This window comes from Pongo abelii, chromosome 19, assembly GCF_028885655.2.
Source record: "Pongo abelii isolate AG06213 chromosome 19, NHGRI_mPonAbe1-v2.0_pri, whole genome shotgun sequence".
Taxonomy (NCBI): Eukaryota; Metazoa; Chordata; class Mammalia; order Primates; family Hominidae; genus Pongo; species Pongo abelii.
Window position 1 is genome coordinate 45,250,146 of NC_072004.2, and position 18,412 is coordinate 45,268,557.

The 18,412-nt window shown below is 51.7% G+C and overlaps 1 non-coding gene across 1 annotated transcript; it reads right to left on the minus strand.

Annotated features, from left to right (window-relative positions):
- Positions 1–272: 272 nt before the first annotated feature.
- On the minus strand, positions 273–344 carry TRNAT-CGU (transfer RNA threonine (anticodon CGU)). Its single transcript has one exon. It is a non-coding gene; the product is annotated as a tRNA-Thr (tRNA).
- Positions 345–18,412: the final 18,068 nt, after the last annotated feature.

The window sequence follows — 18,412 nt, forward strand, 5'->3', positions numbered from 1 at the left end:
ACTCCGGTTCTGCGAAATGCGGCTGGGGGAAAGCAGACGCGGGGACCAGCGGCGAGGGGGCAGCGTGGCGGGGGCCGAACTCATCTGTAAGATGGACCCTGGAGTCTCGAAGCCCAGGTGCACCGGCCCCGGCGGACCACGGAGCCCGGGGCAGGAGACGAACTGGAGGGCGCCTGAACAGAATCCGAAAATGGAAAAAATGCCACGTAGAAGGGACGGCGTACGTGGAGAAAACTCGACTTCCCCACAGCCAAAACCCTACCTTGGGTCTCAGGCACGGACGGGGTTCGAACCCGCGATCTTCGGTTTACGAGACCGACGCCTTACCACTTGGCCACCGCGCCTGACAGCCCAGGAAACGGTAGAATCTCTCAGTGGAGGGGAGGTAGTACCGGCTGGGAGCGGCGGCCTCGGCCCCGCCCCCGGCCCCGCCCCGCCCCCGCAAGCCCCACCCGCAAGCCCGGGCCTGACTCTGCGAGCTCTGCTCCCGCCCGGTCAGGGGCACGTCCCGCGCCCGCCGCCTGCGGGACCCGAACCGGCGTCTTGAGAGAGCCCGGCCCTCCCCCCTCGTCTCTCGCCCCTCGCCCGCCGTGAGCGACGCCCCGAGACCCAGCCCGCGCCCAGAGCAGGCAGCGGCCTGGCGGTGGGGTCGAAAGCTACGGCACAGACCCGTGCCTGAGTCGGAGAGAAGCCTCGGCAGAGGCGGAAGCGGAAGCGGAGATGGCCGCAGCGGAGCGGCCGGGGCCGTGTGTGACCCTGGCCGGGTCATTTCCGTCGGGCCGGGCAGGGTCCGTGGGCGCTCGGGCCGGGTTAGCGGGGACCAGGGCGCAAGAAGAAGGGCGGCGCGGCCGGGGGCGGGGACTGGGACGGGGCCAGCGCTCCGAGGAAGACGAGGGGAGCCTGGGGCATGGGGTCAGGCTCGGGGCGCCGGGAGGTGACCTTTCCTCGATGGCCCTGCACGAAGCACGACCTTCCTCGGGTTCAGCTCGCTCCCCTTAAAGCCCCTGGCAAGGAGGACTCTGAGCATCTGTGTAGCCTGGATGACCCTTGCCCCGGAGGAGCTGAGGTGGGCACGCTAGGAGAGGCCCCCAGGGATGTCATGGCGACCCGACTGGCAGAATCATATAGGCTCTCATACCGTGGAACAGTAGGTCACGATGAAAAGGAACCATCCGGATTCAAAGGACTGACTGTCAGCATAGGCAGAGCCCAGAAACACACGTGAAATTTTACTGGAAAAACAGAGGGAGCCTGGGACTGGGGATGGGGGACAAAGGGGACTTTAACTTAATTGGCACTGTTTTGTTTCTATTCTATGGAAGAGGCAGAGGTGAGGGACTGGAAACACGAGTGCCTATTAGGATACTGTATTCTTTTTTGGTAAATCTTTTATTTTCCTTAAATTAAATAAAGGGGGGAATTAGGTCCCTCTGTCCTTGTTTGGCCTGTGGCCACAGCATCTGTTCAGGAGAGAGGTGAGTCTGCATGGGTGGGGGAAGAGAAGCCCTTCTCTCAGGGCAGGGCTCATGCTCGCTGGGGACAGCCACCCTGCCACCACCACTGCCAAATTAAGCCTTATTTGTGTGCAGAATTTTTTTTTTTTTTTTTCCTAGAGGCAGAGTCTCACTCTGCCCAGGCTGGAGTGCAATGGCATGATCTCGGCTCACTCCAACCTCCACCTCCTGGATTCAAGCAATTCTACCTCAGCCTTCCAAGTAGCTGGGATTACAGGCACCTGCCACTACTCCCGGCTAATTTTTTGTATTTTTAGTAGAAATAGGGTTTCATCATGTTGGCCAGGCTGATCTCAAACTCCTTACCTCAGGTGATCCACCCGCCTCAGCCTCCTAAAGTGCTGGGATTACAGGCATGAACCACCGTGTCTGGCCTCCTCTTTATGCTTTTAAAAACTCTCTGGACTCGGCCAGGCGCGGTGGCTCACGCCTGTAATTCCAGCACTTTGGGAGGCCGAAGCAGGCGGATCTCTGGACTCAACTAATGATACTGGAAAAACTGGATATCCACATGCAAAAGAATGAAGTTGGACCCTAACCTAGCACCATATACAAAAATTACCTCAAAATGGATTTAGGACATAAACATAAGACCTGTAACTATAAAAATCCTGAAAGAAAACAGCGGGGAAAGGTCTACAACATTAGATGTGGCAATGATTTTTTTGGATATGACACCAAAAGCAAGAATAGACAAATAGGACCAAGTCAGACTTTATAAAAACTGCACAGCAAACGAAACAACAGAATGAAAGGCCATCTGTGGAATGGGAGAAAATATTGCAAATCAGATATCTAATAAGGGACTGTTATCCAAAATAAAATTTAGACTCCTACCACTCAACAACAACAGACTCACTTAAAAATGGGCAAAAGGCTGGGTATGGTTGCTCATGCCTATAATCCCAGGCTTCCCTTGGGAGGCCAAGGTGGGAGGATCACTTGAGGCCAATAGTTAGAAACTAGCCTGGGCGATACTGTGAGACCTCATCTCTACAAAAAATAAACAAGGCAGGCATGATAGCACCTATAGTCCTAGCTACTTGGTAGGCTGAGGCAGGAGGATCACTCGAGCTCAGGAGTTCAAGGTTGCAGTGAGCTATGATTGTGCTACTGTACCCTAGCCTGGACAACACATCACAAGAAAAGATAAAGTGGATCTTTTCGTCAGTTATAACAAGTGCACAACTCTTGTTCAGGGGAAGCTGTGCAGTTGGGAGGGCAGAGAGTATGTGGGAACTCTGTACTTTGTGCTCAGTTTTGCTGTGAATCTAAAACTGCTCTGAAAAATTAAGTCTGTGAAAAGGAAGAAATGAACTACCAAGTCATGAGAAAACACAGAAGAACCTTCAATGTATATTACTAAGTGAAAATGCATATTACTGCTATGGTTTGAATGTGTCCCCTAAAGTTCATGTGTTAGAAACTTGATCCCCAATGTGGTGGTCTTGGAGATGGGACCTAGTGGGAAGTGTTTGGGTCATGGGGCCACTACCCTCATAAATGCATTAATGCCATTCTCGAAGGAGTGGGTTCATTATGGAGCAAGTAGCTTTCTTATAAAAGAAGTTCGCCTTCCCACCCTCTCTTTGCCCTGCCTCTGTGGGTTGATGAAGCAAGAAGGTCCTCACCAAATGCCAGCTCCTCGGTCTTGGGCTTTCCAGCCTTCATCCCATGAGCCAATAAATTTCTGTGCATTATAAATTACCTAGTCTATGGTATTCTGTCTTAGCAGCACAAAACGGACTGAGACAAGCTAAACTGAAAAGGCTACATACTGTATTATATGACATTCTAAGAAAGGCAAAACTGTGGAGACAGTAAAAATATCAATGGTTGCCAGGGGTTGAGGGGTGGGAAGGATGAGTAGATAGGGCACAGAGGGTTTTTAGGGCAGCGAAACTATTCTGCATGATATAATGGTGGATACATATCATTATATATTTGTCAAAACCCATAGAGGGGTTCTGGGCTGGGAAAAATAAAAAAAAAATCTCGTAGAATGTTCAACACCAAGAGTGAACCCTAGTGTAAACTATGTACTTTGGGTGATGATGTGTCAATGCAGGATCATCAGTTTTAACAGATGTACCACTCTAGTGGAGGATGTTGATGGCAGGGGAGACTAGGGAGATACGGGGGCCATGGGTATATGGGGAACTCTGCTTTCTGCTTAGTTTTGCTGTGAACCTAAAATTGCTCTTTAAAAGTCTATTTTACAAGGCCGGGTGCAGTGGCTCACACCTGTAATCCTAGCACTTTGGGAGGCCAAGGCGGGTGGATCGCCCAAGTTCAGGAGTTCAAGACCAGCCTAGGCAACATGGTGAAACTCCAGCTCTACTACAATACAAAAAATTAGCTGGGTGTGGCAGCATGCACCTGTAATCCCAGCTACTCAGGAGGCTGAGACAGGAAAATTGCTTGAACCTGGCAGGCAGAGGTTGCAGTGAGCCGAGATCATGCCATTGCACTCTGGCCTGGACAACAGAGCGAGACTCCATCTCAAAAAAAAAAAAAAGTCTATTTTACAAAAACGGGGCTGGTCTCAGTGACTGACACCTGTAAGGTCAGGAGTTCCAGACCAGCCTGACCAACATGGTGAAACCCTGTCTCTACTAAAACTACAAAAATTAGCCAGGTGTGGTGGCGTGCACCTGTAGTCCCAGCCACTTAGGAGGCTGAGGCAGGAGAATTGCTTCAACCCAGGAGGCAGAGGTTGCAATGAGCCGAGATTGTGCCACCGCGCTCCAGCCTGGGCAACAGAGCAAAACTCCATTTCAAAAAAAAAAAAAAAAAAAACCAAGAAAAATAATTCTTGAATTCTTTCCTCTCTGACCGCCTGCTATGAATCATTATCAACCCTGGGCCACACTGTAGTTGCCCTTTGGTGGGGTCACTGTGGGTTCACCCAGGTCCACTTCTCAGCTGGGTAGGCCTAGGAGCTGGTTCTGGAACACAGAGCTCCAAGTGGGCAGGAATCAAGCCTTACTCACCTTCATACAGCGTGGTCATAAGAGCACCTAGTCATTTATTCCTTCAGCAAATCATTGAGCATCTACTGTGTGCCAAATACTGTTTTCAATGCTAGGGCTATAGCGGTGAACTAAGCAGCACAGATCTCCACCCTTATGGAGCTTCCATTCTTAAATAAGCAAAACATACAGTCTATCAGTTGGTGAGAAGTACTAGGGAGAAAAATACAGCAGGGAAGGAGGCTAGGACGTTCTTCGGGAGGGGGAGGGTTGCAGATTTTGTTTTGTTTTGTTTTGTTTTGTTTTAAACGGAGTCTTGCTCTGTTGCCAGGCTGGAGCAGAGTGCCGCAATCTCAATTCACTACAACCTCCACCTCCTGGATTCAAGCGATTCTCCTGCCTCAGCCTCCCAAGTAGCTGGGATTACAGGCGTGCACCACCACACCCGGCTAATTTTTGTACTTTTTTTTTTAGTAGAGATGGGGTTTCACCATGTTGGCCAGGATGGTCTCGATCTCCTGACCTCATGATCTGCCCACCTTGGCCTCCCAAAGTGCTAGGATTACAGGCGTGAGCCACCGCGCCTGGCCAGGTTGCAGTTTTTTTTTATTTTCTTTTTTTCTTTTTTTGAGATGGGGTCTCGCTCTATCACCCAGGCTGGGGTGCAGTGGTGTGATCTCAGCTCACTGCAAACTCCACCTCCCGGGTTCACGGCATTCTCCTGCTTCAGCCTCCTGAGTAGCTGGGACTACAGGCGCCCTCCACCACGCCCAGCTAATTTTTTGTAGTTTTAGTAGAGACGGGTTTTCACCATGTTAGCCAGGATGGTCTCGATTTCCTGACCTCATGATCCACCCGCCTCAGCCTCCCAAAGTGCTGGGATTACAGGCGTGAGCCACCGTGCCTGGCCCGGGTTGCAGTTTTAAATAGGTGGTTGCCTGGTGCGGTGCTCACACCTGTAATCCCAGCACTTTGGGAGGCCAAGGTGGGTGGATCACCCGAGGTCAGGGGTTCAAGACCAGCCTGGCAAACATGGTGAAACCTCATCTCTAGTAAAAATACAAAAAATTAGCTGGGCATGGTTGTGGGTGCCTGTAATTCCAGCTACTCTGGAGGCTGAGGCAGGAGAATCGCTTGAACCTGGGAGGCGAAGGTTGCAGTGAGCCGAGATCGCACCATTGCACTGCAGCCTGAGCAACAGAGCCAGACTCCGTCTCATAATAAGTGGGATAGCTTAAATGCAGTCACAAATTCTTTGCAGCTTTTCCCACCTAGAGGTGGAGTCTTTTCCCCCACTTTTTGGTACAGGCGGGCCATGGGGCTTGCTTTGACTAAAACAATGTGGCAAAAGTGATGTTATGTAAGTTCTGAAGCTTAAGGCCCCAAGAGAGGCAGCTTCTGCCTCCACTGTCTTAGGAAATTGCCCTGAGAATGCTGTGGAAGAAAGGCAGTCTAGCTACTGAAGGTTGAGAGGCCCTGAGGGTCATTCCACCTAACAGCCAGCACCGTCTGCCAGACATGTCAGGTGGCCATCTGGGACCTTCCAGCTCAGCTGACCCCTCAGCTGGATGCAGCTGCAAGATTGAGCCCAGGCACACCCAGCAGAAGAACTGCCAGCCTACTACAGAATCAGGAAGATAATAAATCATTGTATGCCTTAGGATTTGAGGGTGGTTTGTTCCATAGAAGCAATAGTTCATTGATACAGGAGGCCATATACAGCTTACACACCTTTCCATTCTAGGTTTGTGGGCTGCTGGTTATTTGTATGGAGTAGGCAAAAGTTAGTGATGCAGGGTAACTTTGGCAGAGGCCATGTACAGTGTCCCTTCACCCTCCATTTAGTCTGTTTCCTCATCTACAAAATGGGAGAGTTAGCCATTAGCTACAGCCCTGCGTTAATTATAAATTGAGCAAGATTCATTATCCACCGCTAAAGTGAACAGCGGAATGAAATGCCAGCTTGACCCTTCTGCTTTTGGTACAGTAACAACTGACACTTTTCCCTTTGATCAAATTTCACAGCCACCACAAAAGCTCTAAATTAAGGTGCTGTTAATAGGAGGGGAAAGTCAATGCAACTTGAGACTTTTTGGAGAATATGTGGCCACTTATTTATTCATTTATTTCTTATTTATTTTTTGAGACCGATTCTCACTCTGTCGCCAGGCTGGAGTACAGTGGCATGATCTCAGCTCACTGCAGCCTCCGCCTCCCAGGTTCAAGCTATTCTCCTGCCTCAGCCTCCCAAAAAGCTGGGACTACAGGCGCCCACCACCATACCCAGCCAATTTTTTTATTTTTAGTAGAGACAGAGTTTCACCATGTTGGCCAGGCTGGTCTCAATCTCCTGACCTCGTGATCCACCCGCCTCAGCCTCCCAAAGTGCTGGGATTACAGGCATGAACCACCATGCCTGGCTTTATTCATTTATTTAGAGACAGAGTCTGGCTCTGTCAACCAGGCTGGATTCCTTCTGGGATGGGGGATCTTCTGAGAGGAAGCCTGGTGGAGAGGAAACTGGAGGCCCTGGTGTTTCAGGTACCTACTGCTGTGTCTAATCAACTACCCCAACATTTAGATCTTAAAATAACAACTTTATTGTTTTCCATGGCTCTGTGGGTTGACCAGGCAGTTCTGCTTCATCTGGTGGTTGCTGGGGATTTGGGATGGCCTCACTCTCCTGCTCGCCTTGGCTGGGGCCTCAGTTCTCCATGTGGCTGTTTGAGATTCCTCACAGCTGGGTTTTCCAAGAAGGTGCATTTTAAGAGGGAGGACACAGAATCTGCTGATCTTCTTAAGGTTAGAGCTCAGAAGTCCCAGAATGAGCCGGGCACAGTGGCTCTCACCTGTAATCCCAGCACTTTGGGAGGCTGAGGCGGGTGGATCACCTGAGGTCAGGAGTTTGAGACTAGCCTGGCCAACATGGAGAAACTCTGTCTCTACTAAAAACACAAAAAATTAGCCGGGCATGGTGGTGGATGCCTGTAATCCCAGCTACTCAGGAGGCTGAGGCAGGAGAATTCTGAACCCAGGAGGCGGAGGTTCCAGTGAGCCGAAATCATGTCATTGCACTCCAGCCTGGACAAGAAGAGCAAAACTTCGTCTAAAAAAAAAAAGTCCCAGAATGTCACTTCTGCCTCAAGTGATGCATTTTTGCATCTATTCATCAAAGCAGTCACAGAATTAGCCCAGATTCAAAAAGGTGAAGAATAAACTTCACCTCTCAGTGGAAGAATGTCCTGTACCCAGGGAGGGAATAAATCCATGGTACCTGTCTTTGGAGACTGTATCACACCTGCCATTCACTGGCTCTGTGACTTTGAGCATAGACACAAATTGAACTCAGTCCTGGGGCTGGGTTCAATCTTTACAAAGATGTAAAGAGATACAAAGTGGGTCTCCTTTGTCTTTGCCCCACCTCAAAAAATGGCCTCATCTTGAGGGCTCACTAGTGGGAGCATTTGGACCAGATACTCTCCCACGTTCCTTCCAGCCCTGATGGCCTTCAGAGCCCATGCTTATAGCCCCCCAGCCACAGAACCAAGGTCTGAGGGTCTGACCCAGGCTCTGCCAGAGCTTGGCAAAGTCCACCTTTTGGTCAGGGGATGCCTGCTGACCTGGGTAAGCTGGGAAAGCCAACCCTGAAACCATGGCCAAGTGGTGGCAGAGCTGGAAAAGGTATTTCTCCCTGGAGGGGCCAGTTGGGCTAGAAAGCAAGGGCCGAGAGTCCACAAGCTCCCATGGGCTTGGTGCTGTCAAGCAGGCTGTAGGAAGTAGGCCCATAATTCAGCACCTCTGCACCCTCGGTTTGGGCCTTTCAGAAACTCTAGCTCCTTTTTAAACCCAAAGGCCACACCAGTATGGAGCCTAAGACAAAGCGTGATATCAAAGTCAGAGCTTGGGGTTTGAAGTGAGAGCCAGACCTGAACCAGGGGTGGCAGAAGAGTGAGGGGAACTTCCTGCAGCCCCAATCCCAGCCACCTCGTTAGTTCCAGGGAGGTCTGGCTTCAAGCCAGCTCCAGAGGTCCTGCGCCCTGGAGCCCCCAGCTGCTCCCAGTAGACTTGGTGCCGGGTTGACCCCCCTCAGTCCACTTTAAGGCACAGTCCAGCCAGCCAGGCTGAGCCACAGTGGAGCTGCCACCCTTCCTGGTCCTCTCTTCTGTCCCGCATAGCTGTGAGCAGGGCTGCAGGCCCTACCTCCTGGCTCTGCTCCAGTCGTGCTCGTGTCACAACCCCTCGTTCCTGGAGAGGGGCCCAGGCTCCAGGGCTCAGCATGTGTCCTGCCTGTTCTCTCTGCCTTCCCAGCCTGCAGTGACCCCGCCCCATCCGAGCTTGAATCCCAGGTGAATCCCTGCTGCCTGGGCTTGAATCCCAGGTGACATGTGGCCAGTGAGTTCACCTGTGGTGGCTCAGTTTCCTCATCTGTAATACTACCCACCTCTTAGGGAGTTGTGAGGGACAGATAACCCAGGACATGCAAAGCACTTGGAACACTGCCTGGTCTAGAGTAACCCCTAAACAAGTGCAAGCAATCATTAATAACCACCTCATTGGTGCCTTCTGTGGGCCAAGCACTGGGTTAGGCTCAGGGATTTGGGAGGGGAGGGTGGTAGAGGGAGGAATCAGGCTAAATCCTCTTCCCCAGGGCTTGAGAGAGTGGACAACCAGCTGGACAAATCAAAAGAGAGGAACTGGTCCCACCCTCTCAGAGCACCCCGGCTGCTGACCTGATGGGTCTCTGGACCCAGTGGTTAGTGGTGCTGCTGCCTGCTGCTCCCAAGGGACCTGGGCCTGAAGGCTGGTTCTAAGAATGACGGGCTTTCCGCCTCATTTTGATCATTTTCTGGAGAAATGGCCTGGCTGACATAGACCCTCCCAGCAAGGCTGTTAGAAGTCCAACTCCCTCACCCGAGCAACCACCCACCACCCTAACCCCAGTGTGACTGTATTTGGAGATGAGGCTTTTGAGGAGGTAAATAAGGTTAAATGAGGTCATATGGGTGAAGCCCTAATCCAACAGGTCTGGTGTCCTTCTAAGACAACAAAGTGACAGTAGAGAATGAGCTCTTTGTGAGCACACAGTGAGAAGGCAGCTGTCTGCAGGCCAAGGAGAGAGGCCTCACCAGAACCCAGCCCCACTGGCACCTCAAGATTGGACCTCCAGCCCCAAGAACTGTGAGAAAATAAGTGTCTGTGTAAGCCTCCCAGCCTGTTGTGTTCTGTCAGGTCAGTCCCAGCTAAGACACACCCCAGTCCAGGCTGCCCTCACCTCTCATCACCCAACTCTGAAACTGATCTGACCAGGCCACCCCCAGCTTAAAATGCTTTGGCGTAGTCCCCACAGTCCTGCTCACCATTGAGCTAGCTGGTTCGTAGTTCCTCCCCACGGCAAGGCCTCCGCACTTGCTGTTCCCTCTCCTGCTTCCGCCCTGCCCTCCCATCTCCCTTACCTGGCCAGCCTCTCCTCCTCCAAGTCTCAGTTGAAGCCTCCTCAGGTGAGTCTAAGTGCCCTTTTTATACCCCATGATTCTCACCATTGGCTACACCTTGGAATCACCTGGGAGCTTTAAAAAACATCCCAGTGTCCAAGCCCCACTCTCCACCAATGGAATCAGAATTGCTGGGTTGGGGTGGTTTTAAGAACCTCTCTTGTACATTCTAGAGGCTCCCTGTGCCATGAGCCCAGCACTTCCCCTGCACCCCGCATCTGTTAGGTGTTGGTAAAGCATCTGCTTAGTGAGTGAATTTGATAGACCCATCCTTGGCCCCCTAGACTCTACACCACCTGGCTAGGCTGCAGCCCTCCATAATCCCCCTCTCTGCCCCCTCCCAGCCATAGTACCCTGAAAGGGCTGTGCTTTCTCCAAGTCTCCTCCCCATGGCAGTTCCCTTAGATCCTACAGTCTAAGTTCCCTTAGATCCCACAGAGCTCTGTTGAAAGGCTCCTTCCTTGAGAGAAGCCATACCTGATGCCTGAGTGGGCTCAATCCACTTGCCCCCAGCTCCTGAAGCCCCCCATATCTTCCTCTTGGTAGTGCTCATCACCCTGGAAATGAATTATGTCTCTCCCCTCCCCCAGGAGCATGGGGACTTCACAGGGCAGAGGCCTTGCCTGTACCAATTCCCAGTGCCTGGCACACACAGTGGTGCTCGGTAGATGATGCTGGCGGGTTGAGTGATTTCTGTGCTCAGATATTTTCCACCCATTCATCTGCTTTGGCCTGGGCCCAGCCCATGACCCTAAAGGGCCCTCTAACTGAGGGCCTGGTGAGTCGATGGAATCCAACAATGAAACACCTTTAGCAGGTGCTATGGCCTCAAGGGGGCACAGGGATGACATCATTTTTAATAGAACTGTAAGGAAATGTTCTGCAAAATGGGTGAATGGGGAACACACCTGTGCAGAGGGTACAGCCTGTACACACGGCAGTGCTCGCTCCCACCTCTCTCCAGGATGGTAAACTGAGGCAATTCCAAGGACCTCCTTCAATAGGTGTTATGAGTTGAATTGTGTCCTCCCAAAAGATATGTTGAAGTCCTAAGCCCTGATACCTATGCAAGCTTACTTTGGAAACAGGGTCTTCGCGATGTAAAGACCCTATTTGTAATCAAGTAAAGGTGAGGCTCATTGGACTACTTATCTGAAACTAAAGTTTTACTGGGCATCCTGTATTCTTACTTGCCAAATCTGGCAGCCTAAGTTGGGAAGGAAAGAAGGAATATTAGGAGGAAGGAGGGAACTGGCCAGGCGCAGTGGCTCACGCCTATAATCCCAGCACTTTGGGAGTCCAAGGTGGGTGGATCACTTGAGCTCAAGAGTTCGAGACCAGCCTGGCCAACATGATGAAACCCCGTCTCTACTAAAAATACAAAAAATAGCCAGGTGTGGTGTTGGGCGCCTGTAATCCCAGCTACTTGGGAGGCTGAGACAGGAGAATTGCTTGAACCCAGGAGGGGGAGGTTGCAATGAGCCGAGATTGTGCGACTGCACTCCAGCCTGGGCAGTAGAGCAAGACTCTGTCTTTAAAAAAAAAAAAAAAAAAAAAGAGGAAAGAGGCAATAAAGATCCAAGAGGACACAGCACTCCCAGGATTTGGAGGTGACGTCTCCTGAGCCAGGAGGCTAAGTCCAGTGAGTGAGGAACTGTCTGCCCTCCCTGGAGGACTCATGGCACCAGGGCCTGCACCGGGAGGTGGAGGGCCAGGGCCACCTGTGAAGCCACTTCCATGCCTGGACTCCTATAATAGAGGAAGGAGCAGACAGAAGGCAGAAATCCAGGGGTCTGGGTGACTCAACTGGGGACCACCTTGGTACTTGATGGTGTAGCAGAGAGCAGCACTGGCAGGTCTGAAGCCAGTCCTGAGTGGAGGCATTGGGCCGTCACCCTGGGGAGCCACAGTGGCAGACATGGAGGGAGCATGGCACTGGGACCCCACTGGCCCCCTAGGAAGACCTCAGTGGGAAAGAACATAGCCACACAGAGGATAAAGTTTCCAAACATCATAGCCCTGTGGCTGGAATGGTGGCATTACAGAGGCTTCTGGGATCCATGTTTTCTCCCCTAGGGACTGAAGGGTGACACTGCCCCCACTCCACCCTGCCCCTGGGGGACAGCACCAGCCACCCTGGGAACCACAAACTTGGTGGGGGGCAGGGGGTTGCTCTTTTTAAGGGAGACCATCTGTCCCTGTGAGCCCTGGAACCAGGCCTCTTCTGCCCACCCTCCCCAAACCACAGAAACTCATGGTTCAGTCAGGCAAGAAGAGCAAACTGTTTATTTACACCTTGGTCTGTACAGTACAGCTCCCCGGGAGGAGCCTGCCACCAACAGCCTGTTCCTTTTGGGGCAGAAGCAGGTTGGAGGCAAAGAGCTCGGACCCTGGACAGCCTCAGGGCCTCACCCCCCACTGTCCCCTCCCTGGGGCCCACAGGGCAGGTCCCACCCCAGCACCAAAGCTAAGCCTGTTTCCAGACAGAGCCTCCTGGGGCAAAAAAGTCAAGTTGAATCCCACAGAGTCAGAAGCCATCGAACAAACCCTTGGGGATGAGGCCACGTGTGTAGTTCATTCCACGTAGGCCTCAGAAGCCCCAGCCAAGAAAGCGGGAGGAGCTGGAAGGGAGCCCACAGCTGTGAGTCCTTGGCAATGCACTATCCGCTCCGTGACATCAGTCGGTATTTAATAGCACTCTGTTCTGAGCACCTCAGCAGACAAGGAAGGGCTGGGCAGGTGTTCACAGCAGGCAGGGGCAGCAGCTAGTGCCTCTTTCTTCTGCCCAAGTGGGGCCCACAGCTGTTCTAGACACCAGATGTGGTGGCCTCAAGGCAAGCCTGTGGCCGTGCACCAGGAACCACGGACAGGGCTTCCTCTGGGGGCAGAGACGGTGCATGGAGCAGCTGCAGTCCCATGATATCCCTGCTGGGGCCAGTGCCCCAGGTTAAAGAGTGATGCTCTGCCCAACATCGCTAACAATGCAGGGAAAGCTCTGTGGGAGAAGCTGCTTTACACAAAGTTGCCCTTTTCTGGAATGCAAGGCTCCTAAACTAACTGCAGGCTGGAGGAGGGACTAAGTGGGTCCTAGCCCCCCATGCTTAAGACAATAATGAAAGATTCTGTACAAAGTTACCAAGTCTACAGGCTGAGCGAGCCAAGGGTAAGTGGGGCTTGATCCTTGTGGATGAATGTGCCCGGGAGAGCTGGCCTCACCTGGGGGAGGCACGTTGAAAAAGGACACATTTACAGGGCTCGGGAAAGGCCAGGGAGATGAGACAATGTAGAAAAGGAGGCAGTGGGCAATGTGGAAAATCCTGTACAGTGGCGATGGGGAAGAAAAGGCACAAGGACAAAGACCCCAAACCATGCAGACGAAAATAGCCTGTGCAGCACAGCAAAGCGGATGGGCCCCAGCAGGAGGCAGGGTCACCCTGGGGACAACAGCACTTGGATCCTGCAGGAGACATGGCCTGGATGCCATCCCCAGCTGGTGGCTCCGAGGCAGACATCTCTACCTTACAGATGGGGAAAGGAGCAACCTACGAGGTCGGGGCAGGGAGGTCATATGGGAAACCTCGCCTGGTGAGTGTGGTGGCATTATACTTCCCCAGGGTCTACACTTTTAGAAACAAATCTTTCTAGAAGGCAGCCTATTTTCTCTGGTGGACAGCAGAGAATATGGCAGAAGGGCCTCAGAGTTGTCCTGTCATGCAGGTAGGGCAGGCTCCTGGTTCCAGCCTCTCCTGCTTCCTGCTGGCTGCCCCATTCATGTGTGTACCCAGGGCAGGAAGTGAGGACCTGGCAGGTCCCTAGGATCAGCGCTCAAAGTCATCCACTGAAGGCATGGCCCTTCTAACTTGAGGCCCCTTGGCGCAGCAGGCCTCAGTCTTCCTAGCCAGCAGTGTCACCCTAGAGGGGATTTCCTGGGTCCCAAAGGGAGGGCCAGAGTCTGGGAAAAAGGACTGTGGAGGATACCAGCACTGAGTCCTAAGTGGCCCCTTTCCTCAATCTAGAATCCACAGTAGCCCTTGAAAAAGAGTCGCTGTGGATCTGCTGGGCAACCAAAGTCATTTTCTTGGCATGGTGACCACGCAAAACTTTCCTGGTATGATCACATCTAAAGTTAGTTTTTGTTTTTTTAAAAAATAAAGACAAGAGTTTCACCATGTTGTCCAGGCTGGTCTCGAACTCCTGAGCTCAGGCAATCCACCTGCCTTGGCCTCCCAAAGTGCTGGGATTACAGGTGTGAGCCACTGTGCCCGGCCTAGAGTTAGTTTTTAAGTTTAAATTTGCTAATGCATTAAACCCCACCACGCACACAGGACACAGAGGGCTTCATTTCTCCCAGGTTCACCTGGCCCTGCTGGCCCCTGGAGGCTTCTGCTGGCTAAGTCCCTCATTGGAACCAAGAACCCGTGCTTCTGTCCCCTCTTCCAACTCCCCTGAACACCAGCACCAGTGGACTAGCACCTGGAGTGTCCGGTGTGTGAGTGGGATGCTGGTTTGGCTAACAGGGAACGAGCTGGGACTCCCTTTATTAACCCAGGCAGGAAACCAAGTCAGGAAACAGACCAGAAGCAAAACCCACAAAGACAGTATGTCCTCCTGCTCAGCTATGCAAATAGGTGGCAGCTGTTTCTGTGGCTGCTTTCAGGGGGACAGCCCCACCTGTCAGTTCCCTGCTGACTCTGTTCTACCTGCTCTTTGAGATGAGCCTGTAGCCAGTATATCCCAGCACATGACACCCACTGATTCCAGGGGCACCAGGCCAAGGTCCTGCCCACCCACTCTGGTCTGCTAACCACCAGGCTGGTGAGAACAGCTGGATCCACCAGCTCCTGAAGGCATCTGGCCTCCCATCCTGCAGGACAGGACCATTCAACAACAGGAAAAGAACCCTCCCAGCAAGAGAGCTCACTGTCATTCAGCCACGGGCTTGACAAGCCCAACAGCCACTTTGACCAGTTTCCTCTACCTCTGGCCAACGACCTTGCAGGACAGGGGAGTCTCAACCTCGGACTGCGTATCATCATCTGGGGAAGTCTTTACACATCTAGATGCCTGGACCACACCCCATACCAATTCAATCCGAACCTCTGGGGGTTCAGCCCAGACAGCAGAAGCTTACAAATCTCCCCAGGTGATTCCGATGCACAGCCAAATCTGAGTCCACTGTTTTAGGCCCTCGTGCAGGTTCTTGAGCTTTTTTTTTTTTTTTTTTTTTTAACTTTTGTTAGAGACAAGGTATCACTATGTTGCCCAGACTAGTTTAGGACTCCTGAGCTCAAGTGATCCGCCTGCCACTGCCTCCCAAGTGCTAGGATTACAGGCGTGAGCCACCGTGCCTGGCCTGTTCGTGTTTTAATAGGTCAGAAATAAAGTCATGAAAAGGAATTTCTCTGTGACAGTTCGCAAAGAATTCTACCAATTTAAAATAAAATAACCTAGGATTAACTCTGGCCAATTCAAAGTTAAAAGAAAAAAACATTTTTACTAGAACTTTCTTAAAGCCTCTCACCGCACAGGGACTAGCTGAACCAGAAGGTACTTCATTTTCTAATAGATAATGTACACAAAGCTCACTCCTGGTTCAGTTCATTTTGCGTGGCTTCCAACTGAACGCAAGGGCAGCTCAGGGCCATGTAAAACCTGAGTCTACTACAGAAACCCTCGCCCCACCCCCAAAACACCTCTAAATTTCAGATAAGTTACTGCTAATCCCTACTCGGTAGGGTTGCCAGGTTTAGCAAAAACAATAAAAACAAACAAACAAACAAAAAAACCCAAGTAGGACACACAATTAAATTGGAATTACCTGAGCAGCTCTTTAAAAAATCCCATGCCTGGGCTACACCCACAACAATCAAACCAGAACGTCTGAGGATTCGGTCTAATCATCAGAATTTTTAAAATCTCCCCATTTCAAACAGTCCTGGCCAGGCATGGTGGCTCATGCCTGTAATCCCAGCGCTTTGGCAGGCTGAGGCGGGTGGATCACTTGAGGTCAGCAGCTCGAGTGAGGCAACACAGAGAGACCCTGTCTCTACAAAAAATAAGAAAAATTAGCTGGGCGTGGTGGTGCATGCCTGTAGTCCCAGCTACTCGGGCAGTTAAGGCGGGAGGATTGCTTGAGCCTGGGAGTTCAAGGTTACGGTGAGCTATGATCATACCACTACACTCCAGCCTGGGCAACAGAGCAAGATCCTATCTCTAAAAATAACATCTGTCCCAAGTATTAGATAGAACATATTTATTCTAAAATTATTTGTCTATCTGAAATTCAAACTTAACTGGGCATCCTGTCTACGACCTCGCAGCCCCACTACTGAGGGGTAAGGGCAGAAACAAAGATCAAGCTCCTACCACCTAGGCTCTGGGACCTGCCACCAAGGGGTCTGGGATCTGCCAGGGGCTGTGGAGCTGGGACCCCTGGGGCATCTGCCCCCTCAAGCTAGCTTTTGAGCCCAGAAGAATATTTTTACAAACATACACGATCTTTAAAAGCCAAGCAACAAGCCAGGTTTTACAAGAAATGTATTCTGGCTGAAGAAAGTAAGGTTGGACTTGAGGTGTGTGTGAGCTGGAATTCAGCCCCCCATTTAAAAGCCAGGCCTGCTCCAGAGGCCCCTCTGGCGCTGCACCAGGTCCCGGCGGCCTTTCAGATGCCGGCTGCCTCCGGAGCCTGTTCCCATGGCGCCCCTTAGAGGGAGGAGCCTGAAGCACACCCCAGGCTGCCAGCAGCTTCCGCCCGCCTTTCCCGTGGCAGAGATTCCTTCCCACGCTGACTCAGGCTGTGTAACCCAGGCCTCTGCAGCCTTCTCTGAAATTCCAATGCAGATAACATTTCACATATAAAATACTCAACCCTGGGGTAAGGCCCCCACGCACCAGTACTCCTTCTGACCTAACACCCAGGCCAAAGCTATGTCAGGATCTGTCTTGTTCCTTTCAGCCGTGGCCACGCCTTCCTATTGGCAAATTCTCAAGAGACCCTCTTCTCATGCCTTCTTCCACTGCCTCTTCGCAGACCCTTGGGGGAGCCCAAGGAGACCCGCGTCCTAAGGGGCTGAGAAACTCCTAGAAGACCGACTGCCTAGCCTAGTCTTCCCAATGTGGGTGGGTCCAAAGTCCTGGGTCAGACCAATGCAACCCCATTACGTGCAGCATGAAACTAATCCCCAGCAAAAGATTAAAAAGAAGCCACAAGATCCAACAAATGCAAAGTCTGATTGGAATGGAATTGAAGGTTGGTCCTGGCCACAGCCCTGCCTTTGTCAAGCAGGTGTCACACCCAAGTCCCCATATCCCCTCTCCTCACCCTCACTGCCCTCTCTTTCTGCAACTCCCCCTCCACCGCCCTTCCCAACATGCCCAAACCTTCCTTCTCATACTATAAGATGTGCTGAAGAAAACAAGAAACTGCAGGGGGAAAAATAAGACCACACACACGTTTATATATATTTGGATTAAGAAAATGAATCACAAGCCATATAAAATTGAGATAAACTGGAAAACTCTAAGGTAAATACCATGTCTATTCCTAGCTGCCTAGAACAAAAGATCCATTAAAAATCCATGGTGTGAATTTCCACCATGGGTTGGAAGGATGGAAGACTAAGGTTTTCCTGCAACTTTCCCAAGCGCCTCCCACCAGTGCAGCGACTGCTCCCCTGGCTGAGAACCAAATACAGGTGTGTTTCTAAACGCTGGAACGAAGCGGTCTTGCTGCCACACGAGTGGAGCCCGGAGGTCTGATTCTGAAATCCAAACCCAGGCCTGCCATCACCAGGCTGCATGGAGAATGAAGACAGGGAGCCAGGCAGACGGTCTCTCTGTGCATCCATCTTAAGATGCAGCCATGGGAAGGAAACTGACTGGGATGGGAGTTGTGTTCCTCCCCAAAACTCATTTCTTTGGTTGCCCGATGTCAACTCCTGCCTTAGACACCCGTCCCAAACCCTCTTTCTCCTTCATTTTTATCCCTTCATGTTACAATGAAGCAGTGAATGCTGCTTCATTGTCTTAAAACCAAAACAGAAACGGGGAGGTAGGTAGCATGGATGGGGGAGTGCATGAACTCTATAGGTACAGGATGAGGATGCCCCGCACTAGCTGCTATGAAACCTGAGTCCTCTGTTCACTCTGCACACACATCACAGAGGGCTGCTGGCCGGTGGCCAAGGCGTTTGGTGAGGGCCCCATCTCGTGGACCCTCCAGATGCCCCTTCATCCTGAGCTTGAACACTGGGACTTGAAAGGTGGCCAAAGAGCTGGCGAGGACACAAATATGGGGCATTCAAACTCCTAGGAAATATCACAATTTGCTCCCACTCCCAAGGGGACTAGGAGTGGGGTGAAAGAGCCCATCGTACTAGAGCGAATGTGAATCCTTATCCCCAGAGGTAGAATCATTTTACCCAGTACCGGAAAC